Below are 15,762 nucleotides of genomic sequence, written 5' to 3' on the forward strand. Positions count from 1 at the left end.
CAAATATAGATGCACAACATCAAAATAATGAGAATAAAGGCAAGAGCTCTGAAAATTAATTAAAACAAAACTAGAATAATAGGGTTTTAAAAGCCATCAGCCCCCTGATGATTTTTTTTTTTTTAGCTTCCTTTGGGCTTTACTTACAGACAGATTTAAGGATCATCCATCCATCCATCCATCCATCCATCCATCCATCCATCCATCCATCCATCCATCCATCCATCCATCCATCCATCCATCCATCCATCCATCCATCCATCCATCCATCCATCCATCCATCCATCCATCCATCCATTTATCCGTTCGTTCATTCATTGCATAAGGAACCAATTAACTTACATGCAAGATATGTCAGTTCATGGAACATTTCGATGAGGAGTTTGGGTGCGAGCATTTCTCAACATGTTCACAATTACCCACCACAATTTTCAATATATCCTCATAAGTTTTTACATTAGATAGACATTAAACTCTGTCTTTGAACATTTTATTCACACTGCAATGTGGAAAAACATACCAATGGTGTTATAAAAGAAAACACAAATATGTTTAATTCCTACCGTTTGCTCATGTGCTTTCAGAGATGCTCGTGTTATTATTTTGCACGGGTTATATTATAACTGTGATGTCTTGATCAGCCACTAGATGTCGGTGTTGCACAAAAAACATTGATCCCCCAGTTTTGTCTGGCCCCGTTGATGTCCTTTCTCGTTTCAATAAAGTCTCAACCATCAATCTCCTCTTTATTAATACGAAAATAAAATCACAGCAATACCGCCATCCACTTGTAGTAAATCCTACTTGGTCTTCATGCCAATCCACAACATCTTTGGTCTAACATTCCCATCTACATTGTGGTCCCCCAACAGAATTCATCCATCCATCCATGCAATTTCTGTATCGCCGGAGAAAACCCACGCGGCCACGGGGGTATGAATAAAATAAAATAAACTTTTTTTGTTTCTTTAATTTGTTTGCATTTTATTAAACCTACAAATGTGTCAGATAATTTTGCCGTATATATATATATATATATTGGGCGGCTCGGTGGCGCACTGGGTAGCACGTCCGCCTCACAGTTAGGAGGGTGCGGGTTCGATTCCACCTCCGGCCCTCCCTGTGTGGAGTTTGCATGTTCTCCCCGGGCCCGCGTGGGTTTTCTCCGGGCACTCCGGTTTCCTCCCACATTCCAAAAACATGCTTGGTAGGCCGATTGAAGACTCCAAATTGTCCCTAGGTGTGAGTGTGAGTGCGATTGGTTGTCTGTCTCTGTGTGCCCTGCGATTGGCTGGCAACCAGTTCAGGGTGTCCCCCGCCTACTGCCCGATGACGGCTGGGATAGGCTCCAGCACGCCCGCGACCCCCGTGGGGACTAAGCGGTTCAGAAAATGGATGGATGGATGGATATATATATATATCAGGTGGTGCCAAACAACCCCCTCCCGCTTCTTTGGCCTGCTCCAAGAGCTTCCTCTCATGATGAAAAAAAACTCTCGATTTTCAAAGCTAACCAATCGACCCGAGAAGCTAAAATTTGTCTTTCAATTCGGTCCTAAGGAGGGCAGATATTTTTGTTTCATGGCTGACATGAAAGGAGAACAGAGGATCCTCTGTCATTAGCCTTATTAGCTTCATTAGTGCAGTATGGATGAACTTCAAATGACTGGCTTCCAGTTATTTGTGTTACCATAGAAGCAACATGAGTACTTTTTAATTTTCTGTGTTGGAGACTGTGGTACTACGAATGAAAGTGGTTGAAAATGAAGACAGCCAATACTCCTCAGTTCTCACCACTAGATGGTAGAACCAGGCAGAAGTGTAAGAGGAACTGACAGCAATATATATATATATATATATATATATATATATATACTATTTTCAGATGTGTGTAATAGTGTTTTACCTACACATCCATAAACTATCCAATCTATTCAAACGGAAAAAAAAATATTTACATAGTAGTTGATACAAATAGACTGCAAAGAAAGGGAGTACAAGTTTTGACTGAAATAAAGCACAAGTAAATAAGTCATCATATGGGTATGATGCTTAACTGTATCTAGGCACAGTGGTAAAGTCATGTGTGGAACAAGAAAAATTCAGCTAACATTTCACAAAATACAATTGCTCTATCATAAGTAGGTCTTGGATGACCAAGGGCTAATCCCATTGCTGAAACTGTAGTTAGTGTCAGAAAGGTCATACAAGTAGAAAACATTTGTTACAATTGTAATTTGTATTTTTTCATCCATCCATCTATTTTCTGTACCACTTGTCCCCACAGGGGTCGCGGGCGTGCTGGAGCCTATCCCAGCCATTATCGGGCAGTAGGTGAGGGACATCCTGAAGTGGTTGCCAGTCAATCGCAGGGCACACAGAGACGAACAACCATCCGCACGCGCACTCACACCTAGGGGGAATTGGGAGTGCTCAATCGGCCCACCAAGCATGTTTTTGGGAAGTGGGAGGAAACAGGAGTGCTTGGAGAAAACCCACGCAGGCACCGGGATAACATGCAAACTCCACACGAACCAAGCACTTAAATATAAAACAGCAGTACTTTGTAAAAGTACAAATGATTTTTTACTGTTAATAATCTTTGACAACTCCACCTAATGATTGTGTCTTTACTGACTGACTAGTATATATTCAATTTAGGGCAGCACTGGTTACAGCACATCACCTCACAGATCAGAGGTGCAGGGTTCGATTCTGGGCTTCCTGTCGTTTGCATGTTCTCCCCGTGCCTGCATGGGTTTCCTCCAGGTACTCCAGTTTCCTCCCACATTCCAAAGGCATGCATGATTGACCAGTCCAAATTGTCTGATTGCGTCTGGCTCGTAGATTTCGGCTCTTCAAATAAAACCACTTGTTTTAATCCAGCCATCGAATTTCCGCGGCTAAATCCTGTTGAGGGCTGCAGTTGGCTGCAGGAGCAACTGTCCATTGTTTTAATTGGATAATAGCATACAGGTAAACGCCCCCTTTAGAATTTGTTTGCCCGGTCATTAACTCAGGAGCTGAGGAGCAACTGTCTATTGTTTTAATTCGATAATAGCCTGCAGGTAAACGCCCCGTTTTGAATCAGTCTGCTAACCCTTCGACAAAGAAGATGGCGAAAAGAAAAACGGATGACGAGTATCGTACATTTCTGAATGGACCGAAGAATTCGACTGCGGGAGACAGTAGAAAGAAATGAAGCTTTCATGAAGATTTGGAAAGAATCGCACGACGGAAAGCAGAGTTGGCGAGCAAGTACCTGTGGACAGAAATGAAAAAACTTCAACCCAAAGACCAGCTGATTCTCCAAACTTGGAACGCGCTTCCTGTCACATACCACACACTGCAGCGTGTGAGTATTGGTGTATTGACCATGTTTGGATCTGCATGTGAGCAGTCATTCTCACATCTTAAAAGCATCAAGAACAATCTACGATCACGTTTAATGGATGAAAGTCTCAACGCTTGCATGAAGCTTAACCTCACCAAGTACCAACCAGACCACAAAGACATCAGCAAATCCATGCAGCACCAGAAGTCGCAATAATGGTGAGTATTACAACATTATTAAAAATAAATAAAAATATAGGCTTATTATACTGACATTTAGTTGAATTTACTTTTAAAATATATTACTATATGGCTCTCACTGAAACACATTTCCAAATATTTTGCTTTTATGGCTCTCTTAGTCGAAAAGGTTCCCGACCCCTGCTCTAGTCTAGAATCATTGGGTCCCTGACATTGAAGATGCGAATAAAAGGGCAGGCAAAATTTTGCATGAGATTTAGATGGCAGGTGGGTCTTTAAAACCAACCCAAACTTGATTCCTTGTATCTTGATCAAGGAAGTCCAAACACTGTGCAGTAGATGGTGGATAAGCGCAGCAAGTCTGATTTGGTTCCAACTTGTCTTTTATTCATTCCATCACCTCCAGTACCCACACCTCCACCATGGCCCGGTTTCTCCTGGCAGTCCTTAATCTCACTTCCTAATCGGCTGCAGACGTGAGGCTTTGCAACTCCCTACACAGCCTTGCGTGGGATATGACCAAGTTTAAGAGAAAATGCAGACATACTTGCATTTGACAATGGGATAGAGATAAATAAACTATAGAGAGCTCAGTGGGCCTTCGGATGTTGCCCAGATCTACTGGATTGACCTTCAAACCATTCATACCCCTGAGAGGAGATTCTGCTCAGATGACACTCATACATTTGATTCTGTACCCTGAACATCCATGACCATCTGAGTGACATACCATTTAAGTGATTATAATACATAAACTGCCATTCTCTGAACCTAACACTCCATTTCAATGAGTGTGATAAAGTAGAGGGAGCTCACCAGAGTTGGAAAAAGGCCCCGAAATAGTTTGCTTGCAGCTCCCAAATCAGGCCATGGTGTCAAGTTGGCGTCTCCCGAGAGAAGCTGGCTGGACACACCAATCACATTAAAAGGAAACTGAAATTTGAAAATGCCGGTCACGTCCTTTGTGTCAAATTTCTGGCAGCACTGGATCAATGGTCCTGCACGTCTTGGTCATTATCGTGCACGTCAGTGATTAATCTCAGCAGAGAGCCTAAAAATGATCAAATAACCTTTGATAAATCAAGCAGAATATCTCAGATCAAACTAAGCTTTATGTTAGCACAGATGAAAACTTTGTGTCGCACCGAGGTTTGATTTGGACTAGTTTAGTTTGGTGCTTGAAATAAAATACAGAACAGAAAGGCCCAAGTACTTTATTATTTATTATTTATTTATTGTTGTGTTATTTATTCATTATTTATTCAACACACTTTTGTTATACTTGTTTACTTGTTTGTCTGTTGTGAGTCATGTCTTGTCACCGTGGGATAGGGGGGAACGAAATTTCGGTTTGTGTGTCTTTGGCATGTGGAGAAATTGACAATAAAGCTGACTTCTGACTTTGACTTATTCAGTATGCTCTACTGTTTCTCTCACATTCCTTCTTTTTTGGGTGTTTTTAAAAAATATTTTGCAAAGCAGATCATTTTTACATGGTACATACGTGTGTATATATATATATATATATATATATATATATATATATATATATATATATATATATATATATATATATATATATATATATATATATATATCTTTGTCAAACTTAAATAAATCTAATACAAACAAAATAATGACTATTGGATAGAGTGCATTTATTTAGTCGAATTATAGTCATTCCAGGCGTCTCTGTAAGAGGGTTTGCTTACTTGTTCTTCACAGTTTTAACATAGCTTTTGCCGCTGTGTTGATCCGACTTCAGCTACACACCCACGCTAGTAAAATTAAGTTTTAGCATATCAAGCCAACCTGTACCTTTCTGTACTGTAAATTAAAGCACCCACCTGTTGTTTTTACAGAATCAGGGACTGTTTATTTACTCAATTGGGCAACACATGCATTGACAAATTGAGATAGGGCACCTTTTAGAGTAGAGGCCACTATTTATGTAATATATACAGAACAATATTAATAACCAGTCATTTAAGAGCCAACTAACAATCTATCTGAAGTGGAAAAAAGTCATTCTGGGCTTTGTTATTCACTTTGGCAGAAGGTTGGCACAAATACAGTATGGGATTCTCATAGTCTTTGTGAACTGTTTTACAATTCATCATCTCTTGTAAAGTCGACTGGCTCTTCATTTTTGTGCCAAAACAGCCAGATGGCCAGCCTTAGTCTGGCTACAGATTTGTGTTTGTTCCTCTTAATATACGTTACATCTGATTCACTGACTCTGACCTACATGCCAGTGAGTGGTCTAGAATATTTTCCTTTACACAAATCAGTCAAAATGCAACGTATGGCCAATTTTGATGATCAGGTAGAAATATAGATAGAGCAGCAAAATGTGGTCTTTAAAGTTGCGAAACCCACTGATTTGTACATTGGCATAGATTCAGTTGCCCTTCTGTTTTTTATTATTAACACTGTGTTTTGTTGGGTTGGCTACACTTAATTTCTTTCAATGGATAAATGCAACTTTGCCATATACTTTATTTTGGATGAAAATTGTTGTCGTAATCTACTGTAAAGAAGAAAATAGATGTCTTGCAAAAAACGTGTATAATCTCAAATACATTTTAATTTTTAATGTAACAGTTTTTGTCTTTTCCTCTAATTTATACAAAAGACAGTGCTACCATTGAACCACAGCCATATCAGCTACCAAAAGCTACAACTTGAACAACTTATCACTAATACATTTACATAGCCTCTTATTTTCAATGACCTAATATTTAGTTACACATTATTGATGTTTGCCTATTCAAGTCAAATCAAGCACATTTGTCTTGTCTTGTCTTTATTCATAGAAAAGTCTCAAAGTGCTTCACAAACCGGCACTTGACAAATATTATTGATATCCCTCAATCTATTTAACATGAATATTGTAGAGAAGCAACATGTGAAGCTCAGATCATAAAACTGAATATTACAGCAAGCGCAATAGAGAGGCAAATTTGAAGAACTGTCCACAGCACGTGTCAAACTCAAGGCCCGGGGGGCCAGATACGGCCCACCACATCATTTTATGTGGCCCGCGAAGACAAATTGTGCATCAAATTCGTGTGTCATGAATAGAATTGCAAATTGTCTTCACTTTTAATATCTTTTTTTTTAAAAATATTTGACCAGTTTTTACTCGTCTGATTTGAAAACGAGTTATTTGTCAGTTTGTTTTGTAGCTTTTACTGTATATATGATGAGATGCTCACACATTTATTTGGGTTGACAGTCATAATCCTGATGATGGTGCAGAAAAGCGACCACATCACACCCATCCTCCGTTCTCTGCACTGGCTCCCCATCAAATTCCGAACTGATTATAAGATTGCCCTCCTCACTCACCAGTGTATCCTCGGACATGCTCCCCCATACCTCAAAGAACTCCTTGCCCCAAAACCTGCCACCCGAAGCCTCCGCTCATCCAATTCACACCTTCTCCACGTCCCAAAAAACAAGTTGAGCACCATGGGCGACTGAGCCTTCTGCCATGCAGCCCCCACACTGTGGAACTCCCTCCCCGACCACCTAAGAGCACCCCAATCCACTGACTCTTTCAAAACCGGACTTAAAACTCACCTCTTTATTCTAGCATTTCCGTAATTCCTGTTCTCATATCCTGGTTGTCGTACAGTTATTTTATACTTGTCCTTCCTTTGTTTTCTTGTTTTCACTTGCCATGTAGCACTTTGAGATTCCTCCGAATGTAAAGTGTGTTATAAATATAATTTATTATTATTATTATTGTTATTATAATGGCTCTCCGAAAGAAGCTATGACTACAATGCGGCCCGTGAAAGAAAATTAGTTTGACACCCCTGGTCCACAGATATCAACACAAAGCTTGTTTGTGATTTTGCAAATGTTAGTGTTATAAAGTGCCATTGTTGGACCCTTACATTCTTGTCCAACATTAAAGAGGAAGTAGCGGTAGCAGGTGGTGTGCTTGAGGAAGAGAATCTCCCTGTGGTCCCATTCAGGCCTCAGAGGCTTGAAACAGGCTTGAAACAGGTGGTTAACGCCTTTAATGTTGCTTGGCTTTTAATCCTTGTGTGGCTCAGTTCTTCAGCTTTATAACCAAGCATACTGTACACGCAACTTGGGTTACTGGAAAACCTCTGACAGAACTTTTGCTGCTGCTGGCTGTTTTATGTAGTTGCATCCTACACATGCCTGCGGTCATAGCTCTATGACTACTTAATCCTTCTATGACATGTGAAATGCTCTTTCTGTTCTTGACACATTATGTACAATGAGAAACCCTTATCCACCTGTCCCCAGCAACTGCTACATAGCTTTTGCCATCCCTTTTTGTGCTTAGGTCAGCCTTGGACAGGAGTGTCAAACTAATTTTTGTCACGGCTGCATCGTAGTCGTAGTTTCCGTCGAAGTTTTTTATTTTATTTTTTTATTGATCATCTTCAAGAGTTTTTGAATTAATGGGGACGACCCTTGACGGGCAGACCCTAGACACTGCATGGTGTTGAACGGGCCAGCTTCCTGGGATGGGCAGAGTGCATGCAGCTCCTCCAGCCCCACCCTTGGCTACATTTATATGATTACCATTAAAGTAGTAAAATCTTGATTGTGCCTTGATTTTGCATTTTAGCGAAGTACCTTCCCTGATTCTATCAGAATATCATCTGTGGGACTAATTTTAGGCTGGGGTCATTCCAACATGACAGTATGTAATGCTTCCCACATGTTGTAAGATGACGTGCATATAGTGACCATTGATACTGGAATGCTAACTCTACTTACTTTGTATAAAAGGGAACGTTTCAACCACCACAGCACTGATCCTGAGCAATCATTGCTCAATTATTATGTTTTAACCAGATCTGCACTTACTCGCTTACTGTCAGTAACATAGTGCCACAGGCATCTTGAAGGCCAATTCCACCATTGCTTTCAAGGTGTAGCTTCACATGTATCCCTGTTTTAATGTCACAGTGACCTACGCTGCCTTGCTAAAGCTGTTATTCTCACATTGCTCCAAGTCTTGTTCCAATAACTCAAAATAACCTCTCTGACTCTTTCATCGTGCTCAAGGATCTTCACACATCTTGTATCCATCATTTGTCCCTCCCACACATGATACTCTCCGCCTCTATTCTCACGTTATTCTGGCCATTTTTTGCCTCACTCATTTGCACTCTCCTCTAGTCATGTGAGAATCAGGCCTGTACTCTTTATCCTTTGGGAACAGTTGTGTGTGCGAGCCACATTTGTTTTGGCACAAGCTCATGCTTCTAATATTGCCACTTAAGATTAAGTGTACTAGATGACTGTGGAGGGAGGCGTCCTTCTCATGAGACTACTGTGAAAGATCAGAGAAAGTGGGAGGTGATGTCCACTAATCCATCAATTTTTTTCTATTTTCTTCCACCAACCAGCTCGAGTTAAAAACGCTCAAATGAGTGACCTCTGGTTTTGGAAAAAGTCCCTTGTAAAGGAGTATTTGGCTTTCATGCAGGGTCCTTTTTAACAGTGGTTTTAAAATGTATTAAAATTCAAATACAGTGATCCCTTGCCACGTCACGCTTCACCTTTTGCGGATTAGCTACATCGTTGGTTTTTTTTTTTTTTATTAGAAATTAATGTGAAAAATAATTTGTGGCTCAACGCGGATTTTCTGTGAATTTCCAGCAGTGGAGAATACATATATTTTATAAATCTTTACATGAAGAAAGCCCAGTGTATAAAAAGATTTTACCAATATCAATTCAAACAATAAAGATATTTATTAGTAAAATTAATATGAATTACAGTACGTAAATAGTGCATGTAGTACTACGTATTTGCGGTGTATTTACATGAAGAAAGCCCAGTGTATAAAAACATATTACAGTGATCCCTCTCTACTTCGCGTTTCGTTTATCGTGGCTTTACTACATCGCAGATTTTTTCCCCCAAATTAAAAAACAATTTAAAAGTAAAAATAAAACTTCTAAATTGAGGAAACATGTGTCTAACCTTTAGGACAATGTAGTATTACTCCAAATGTTAGTTTACATTCCTTTAAAAGTCCGTTTTCGCGTGTTAGCACGATCGCGAATTAGCATATTTTCGCTAACTTGTTAGCCTGCCCAGTACTTCTTGTTGGTGACCGTACTTCGCGGATTTCATTTATCGCGGGTGGGTTTTGTAACCAATTACCCGCGATAAACGAGGGATTACTTTACTAATATTAATTCTAACAGTAAAGAAATTTTATACAATTACAGTTATTGTTCTGTACTGTATTGTTCCACAATAAAGTATGACAGTTTGTGATTGTTCTTTTATTTATGCTGCAAAGGTACTATACATGTTTATGTAGTATAAAACTATGGGGGAGGGGGTTGTTATAAAGCGTTAATATTACATCAATAAAACTGTTCCTACTTTGCAGATTTTTGTTTATTGTGAGTATTTTTGGAATGCATCCCATTTTTAACAGTTGTTACAAAATTAAGTTCAAAACTTATATCTGAGTCTCAGTGCAGGATTTGAGCCCACTCCCACCCACATCCAAAGCCAGGGGTGCAACTCACCAACCCACGGTGACACCTTTCACTTTTTAAACCCTACTTTGAAACTGTGTTTTAAAACTCGAGGTCTTTAAAAAATATATATATTTTTGAACTTGTTGGGTAGCTATTTATGCACTGATCTGTTCCCTTTGTAGTTGACGCAAATGCATGCCGTCAAAGAGATTAATAGCTCTGTCACTCGTAATGAACTTCAGAGGAAGTAACCCCAAATATGTAAGCCGCAGTTTGTGTATGTGTGGGTGTGTTTAAGCTGCTGTGCAAAAGGGTTGGCCTTTGAAGTTGTGTTGCTCGGATCTTTTAGTACTTGGCCGTTCCCAGGCTGTCTGAGCCTGTCCTTGTCTTTGTCAAGGGCAGGACACAGAGTGATACAGATGAGAAAATGAGAGAGAAAGTCTTCTTTTCTCAACTTTACAGTCTTTGAGTGATACTATTAAAAGAAAACAGGTCAAAGAGGGCACAATTTTCTAAATACCCCTGTAATTGCTGCTGGAAGTCTGAGTGTGCATGTACGCGTTTGTGTGCTTTCTTGTGATTGTGAGGGAATATTTATGTGTGAATATCCTTGGGTGACAATGTTACACTTTCCAGTTTACATTGGCAGCTTTGTGAAATGGTTAACACATTTATTTTTAGTTAACATATACAATAATCCCTCGTTTATCGCGGATAATTGGTTCCAAAAACCACCCGTGATAAGTGAAATCCGTGAAGTACGGTGACCAACAACAAGTACTGGGCAAGCTAACGAGTTAGCGGAGAGATGCTAATTCGCGATCGTGCTAACACGCGAAAACAGACTTCTAAGGAATGTAAACGAACATTTGGAGCAATACTATATTGTCCTAAAGGTTAGACACATGTTTCCTCAATTTACAAGTTTTATTTTGACTTTTAAATGTTTTTTTTAATTTGGAAAAAAAATCCGTGATGTAGTGAAGCCGGGGTAAACGAAACGCGAAGTAGTGAGGGATTACTGTAGTTTCATATCCCCCCCCCCCCCCCCCCCCCCCTCTTTATTTCTTGAGCAACCCAGCAAGTAACCAGTCTTTTTTTTTCTTGAGCAACCTAGTAAGTGGTTCAGGAGAAAAGTAAAATAACAAGTACAGTGGACTACATAGTCCTTTTTTTTCTTTTTTTTTTACACTGGTTAACAGATAGGACATTACGGCATATGGCTCGCACATGTGCTTTGCAGTCAATAATTCTAGATTTAAATCTCATTTCAGGCAATGCTGTGATGACTTTGCATATTCTCTCCTTGCTTTGTGTCGACTATGGTTTCGTGACACATTTTAAAATATGTGCACATTCGGTTGATTTAAACTAAGTTGTCCATAGGCACGAGTGTGGAAAGTTGTGTCAATGTGTGATTGAAGTCCTGTCAAGTCCTGGAGTCCTTGACAGCCTCCTACCCAGTGCCAGGTCATCTGTAACAATGACCCTAATATGCAGTAGAATACAGATGGATGTTTCACTTGGGTGGTGAGATTAAAAAAAAAAAACAAAAAAAAAAAAACAGCCAAATAAAAAGCAAACACATGGTAAAAATAAACAGTTATGAATGATGCTCATTTTCCATAAGACTTATAAGCTTGAATTCAATTGTCTTCATCCATTAAGTGACTTTTAAGGGATATTTTTCTAAAATGTTTAAGTTGAAAATGTAATTTTAAAACTTTTGAACTATTTGCAATGTGGGTTGTGGGACTACTCTTTTTCCGTCATTGTTTAAAGGGTGTTGATTTCAGTGCTGGTTATGGTCATATTTCCAAAACCTCCTTGGGAACTTGAATAAACACCTTTGAGGTCAAAAGTCACATCTTCTTTTCCTGCTCATACCTTTCAGGCTATCTCTGTAAAGCAGTGCTTTTAGAAACATCCAAGTTCTCCCCCTTTGTCTAGGATGTGCTTTTAACAAACCAGATAAAGCTCGTGTGTGTGTGTGTGTGTGTGTGTGTGTGTGTGTGTGTGTGTGTGTGTGTGTGTGTGTGTGTGTGTGTGTGTGTGTGTGTGTGTGTGTGTGTGTGTGTGTGTGTGTGTGTGTGTGTGTGTGTGTGTGTGTGTGTGTGTGTGTGCGCGCATGTGTGTGTGTGCATGTGTGTGTACGTGGATATAGTAACCCTCAATATCTCTAACCTTCAAAAAAACTTCTGTTGTACTGCCAGAACAGAAATAAATAAAAGTGAGAAGAAGCTTGAAATGTGTGGCAAAGAGCCAGAACGAATTGTCAGATATGTTTCAGCAGATCATTGTCTGTTTTTGCTCCGGTTTATCTTGCAGCCTTGTTGCCATAATGTTACTGCTTCTGAGATTTAGGGTAATCTTTTTTTACCATTTTATACCTCTTGACTAAGAAAATAATTCAGGTTCTTACCTTTTCTACTTTGTTACAGTGAAAACTGCAACCCTTTACTTGTGAAAGTCTTCTGTGGTCCAGCTGCAACCCAAAAAATCGAGCATCTGTTGAGAATGCGCCCTCTAGGGGTATAAAGTCTAAACATTAGCAGCCTCTACCACAGAAAAAGGGGATGAACTCATTCTCAAAACAAGATTTTTGATATTCCCCATCCTCCACTTTTGATCTGGGATCATCACAATACTTAATTCCCACAGATAAAAGGAATACGTATGCAGAATAACAGATGGGCTAAGATATGGACACCATCATCAAGTTAAGGCAAATATTTAATAGCTAGAAGCGTAGCCAAGGTGTGAGCTCACCTTAAGCACTGCTATCTATCAGTCACTGTAACAAAACAGCACTTCCTCTGAAGCTTTCTGCCTGAAGGATCTCAGGAACAGGGTTCCACCTGGAATCTGTAATATACTGCACCTCAACACATCCAGAAACATCGCTTCACACACATACGTATATTCTTTAAATGAAACATCTGCTCAACTATACGTTTCACCCCTGCAACAGAGTATGAGTAATTTGCTTTGACTGATCCCCCTTAAGGGTCCACAGGTTTTCCCCAGAATAGATATCTGAAAAATATTGCACAGATTGATAGTTAAATAACAACTATGATTGGAGGTGGAAGGATATCTTTTTATGGAGGTGAAACTTGAGGCATGTGTGTGTTACTTGGCTGCTCTTCTCAGAAGTCGGCCTTTACCAATGTGCTTGCTTGGCAAGAAACTTTTTCAAAAGCATTTTTGAACATTCTTGGATCTAAGATGAAACGCCCACATACGAATTTGTGATCTCAGATAGCCTTTTGACTCACTTCAATTGCATGTGTGTAGGTCCGCCTTTGGCTCCTCTAAACAAAATGCAAGTGACGTGACTACATAGCAAAGCTTCAATATATAAACATATATTTCTAACCTGAACCTCAGGGTCTCCAAGTTCTCAATGTTCCTATCAATAGGTACACCACACAATCAGGCATGAGTGTGAATGGATTGCTCGACTGTTCATATGCTCATTACAATTGACTTGTGATCAGTCCACGATCATCAGGGATCACGTTTAGATTATTTGTTAGTAGGAAAAAGTGCTCCAGAAAATAGATAGAATCGCTTTTCAATGATTGATGGATGGATGGATGGATGGATGGATGGATGGATGGACGGACGGACGGACGGACGGACGGACCTACGGACGGATCCGTCGCCATTTAGTCACTATATAATTGCATGATTACGACATAAAAGAGAGAAGTGGTCAGCCTTGGCTGCAGTCTTTTCCACGCTGGTTGAATGCTCTTATTTCCCTAAATCACACTCAAATAAACTCAGTACCTAAGTGAAAATATATATCCATTTCATACTTGCCAACTTTCTTGATCACGTGGGAGTCTCCCAAATTTCATGGATGGATGGATGGATGCAGTGGCGTGCTGGGACTGTTTTTCAGCCCGGAAGTTTCAAATCCAACCGGCCCAATGGTAGGCGCACAGAATAATATAATACCTCTGTTATCCCTACCACTATGTCACTTGACTCCACTATTTAAGTGCTGACAATGGGTGAGTATAACAGAAAATAAAAGATTACATAATATATAGATAATAAAATAAAAAATATATAGTAAAACACATAATTAAGATTGTAAGTAGGCTACTGTAGCATTTGAGTTATGTTTTATGTTGCATTATTAATATTATTTCCCATTATTAAAATATGCTGTATACGTATATTCTAAAATGCAAGATGAATAGCTAGCAGAGCATCCAAGCCTTATATTAGCATACTAATTAGTGTTGTGCCTGATATTAGCCCGTGTTGTGCCCTGAGCCCCTAACCCTGGCTCTTTACCATTTTCCTCTTCGGTTGGTCTTCTTAAAAAACATATTTGTGAGCTTTGCACACTTGGCAGCATTATCCTGTAAAGCCTGTCTTTTACGTATCGGAGCTTTTTCAGCCCCACTTGGCTTTTTTCTGTCCATCGTTTAATTCACTGGCTACACCTCTTCCAAACACCTAGCGTCATCCAGGCATGAAAATCCACATATAAAGTACAGGTTTTTTAATTAGCAAGGGTGAAAGCCAAGGGCAAAAGTCTTTTTCTTAAAGCCTAAATTTTATTGTATTTGAATATTGAGCCATCGACACCAGGGATCCCCAACCAACCGTACGCTGCTCTATTAAAAGTAAACGGGTTGAGGACTACTGCATTACATTAATTTACATTGGTGCCTTTAGGAGTAAATAAGCAATCAAATCTTTATGGGAACTCTGTTTACAGGTATGCATATGGAGGGGGTTGAGTTGGAAAGGAGTTAACAGCTTCTTCTCTGGACGGAGTCTCAAAGTCACCAGTAATCACCAATAACACCACAAAAAGTTGCTAGACGTGTTGCTAGTCACTTAGAGTAGGAGAGATGGAAAAGTAACTAAAAGTCAGGTGGGAACCCTAGGCAGCGAATGCTTCACCGCACATGCTCATCATGTAAGCTCTACTCTGCACTTGCATGAGACAGCGCTCCCGCCATAAAAAAAAAAAAGATAATTTGAATTATGATGCAAGTGAATGTTACGTGTGCTCAAATCCTTTATCTATTCTATGTTTTGACAGAAGAATGTCAACAATATTTTATTACTACTTTTTATATTTTATTTAAACAGTTTCAAATTGAGAAAAAAATATATGAAAATATCATTTTCAAAGGTGTGAATTACATGCTTGAATAAACTGACCACTACTTCATTGATCTGACAGGTTTGAAAATCCTGCAGGCAAGAAGGTATCTCTCGTCTCCCTCTTTGCTGTAGTCGTAACCTACTTGACTTTTTCCATGTAAGAATAAAAAAAAAGATGCGTATATGAATAATAAATATGACACCTCTACATTTTAATTGATTCTTCTTGAGCACCCACATGAAAATTGCCAAGATTTCCATACAGCCCCTGAGAGCCTGTTGGATTTTTCCTTTTATTGACTAATACCATAATACATTTATTGCTCTGGATCCCTGAATTAAACAAAGAAGAAAAAGGAGAGGTGATACATTTTTGACAAAGAGTTTTTAATCATATGTAATATGTCAGGGAGGTATTTTTTTTAGCTTTTGTTGCAATGCATAGAGTCTTTACTGCAATTGTTTCTTTGTTGTTTGCTTGGATCATACCTGCACGTCTGATGTTCATAACAACCCGATCTGCGTCAAAATCACTAAATCCAATGAGTTATAATGAACAGACCCAACCTAGTTGTTGGCTTTTTTTTCGTCGTCTTCT

General features: G+C 39.3%; 1 long non-coding RNA gene across 1 annotated transcript; it reads left to right on the forward strand.

Annotated features, from left to right (window-relative positions):
* Window positions 1-2,908: 2,908 nt before the first annotated feature.
* On the forward strand, window positions 2,909-15,380 carry LOC125968777 (uncharacterized). The gene is made up of 2 exons (XR_007481368.1): window positions 2,909-3,552; window positions 14,770-15,380. It is a non-coding gene; the product is annotated as an uncharacterized lncRNA (long non-coding RNA).
* The last annotated feature ends 382 nt before the right edge of the window (window positions 15,381-15,762 follow it).

This window comes from Syngnathus scovelli, chromosome 5 (assembly GCF_024217435.2).
Source record: "Syngnathus scovelli strain Florida chromosome 5, RoL_Ssco_1.2, whole genome shotgun sequence".
Classification (NCBI taxonomy): Eukaryota; Metazoa; Chordata; class Actinopteri; order Syngnathiformes; family Syngnathidae; genus Syngnathus; species Syngnathus scovelli.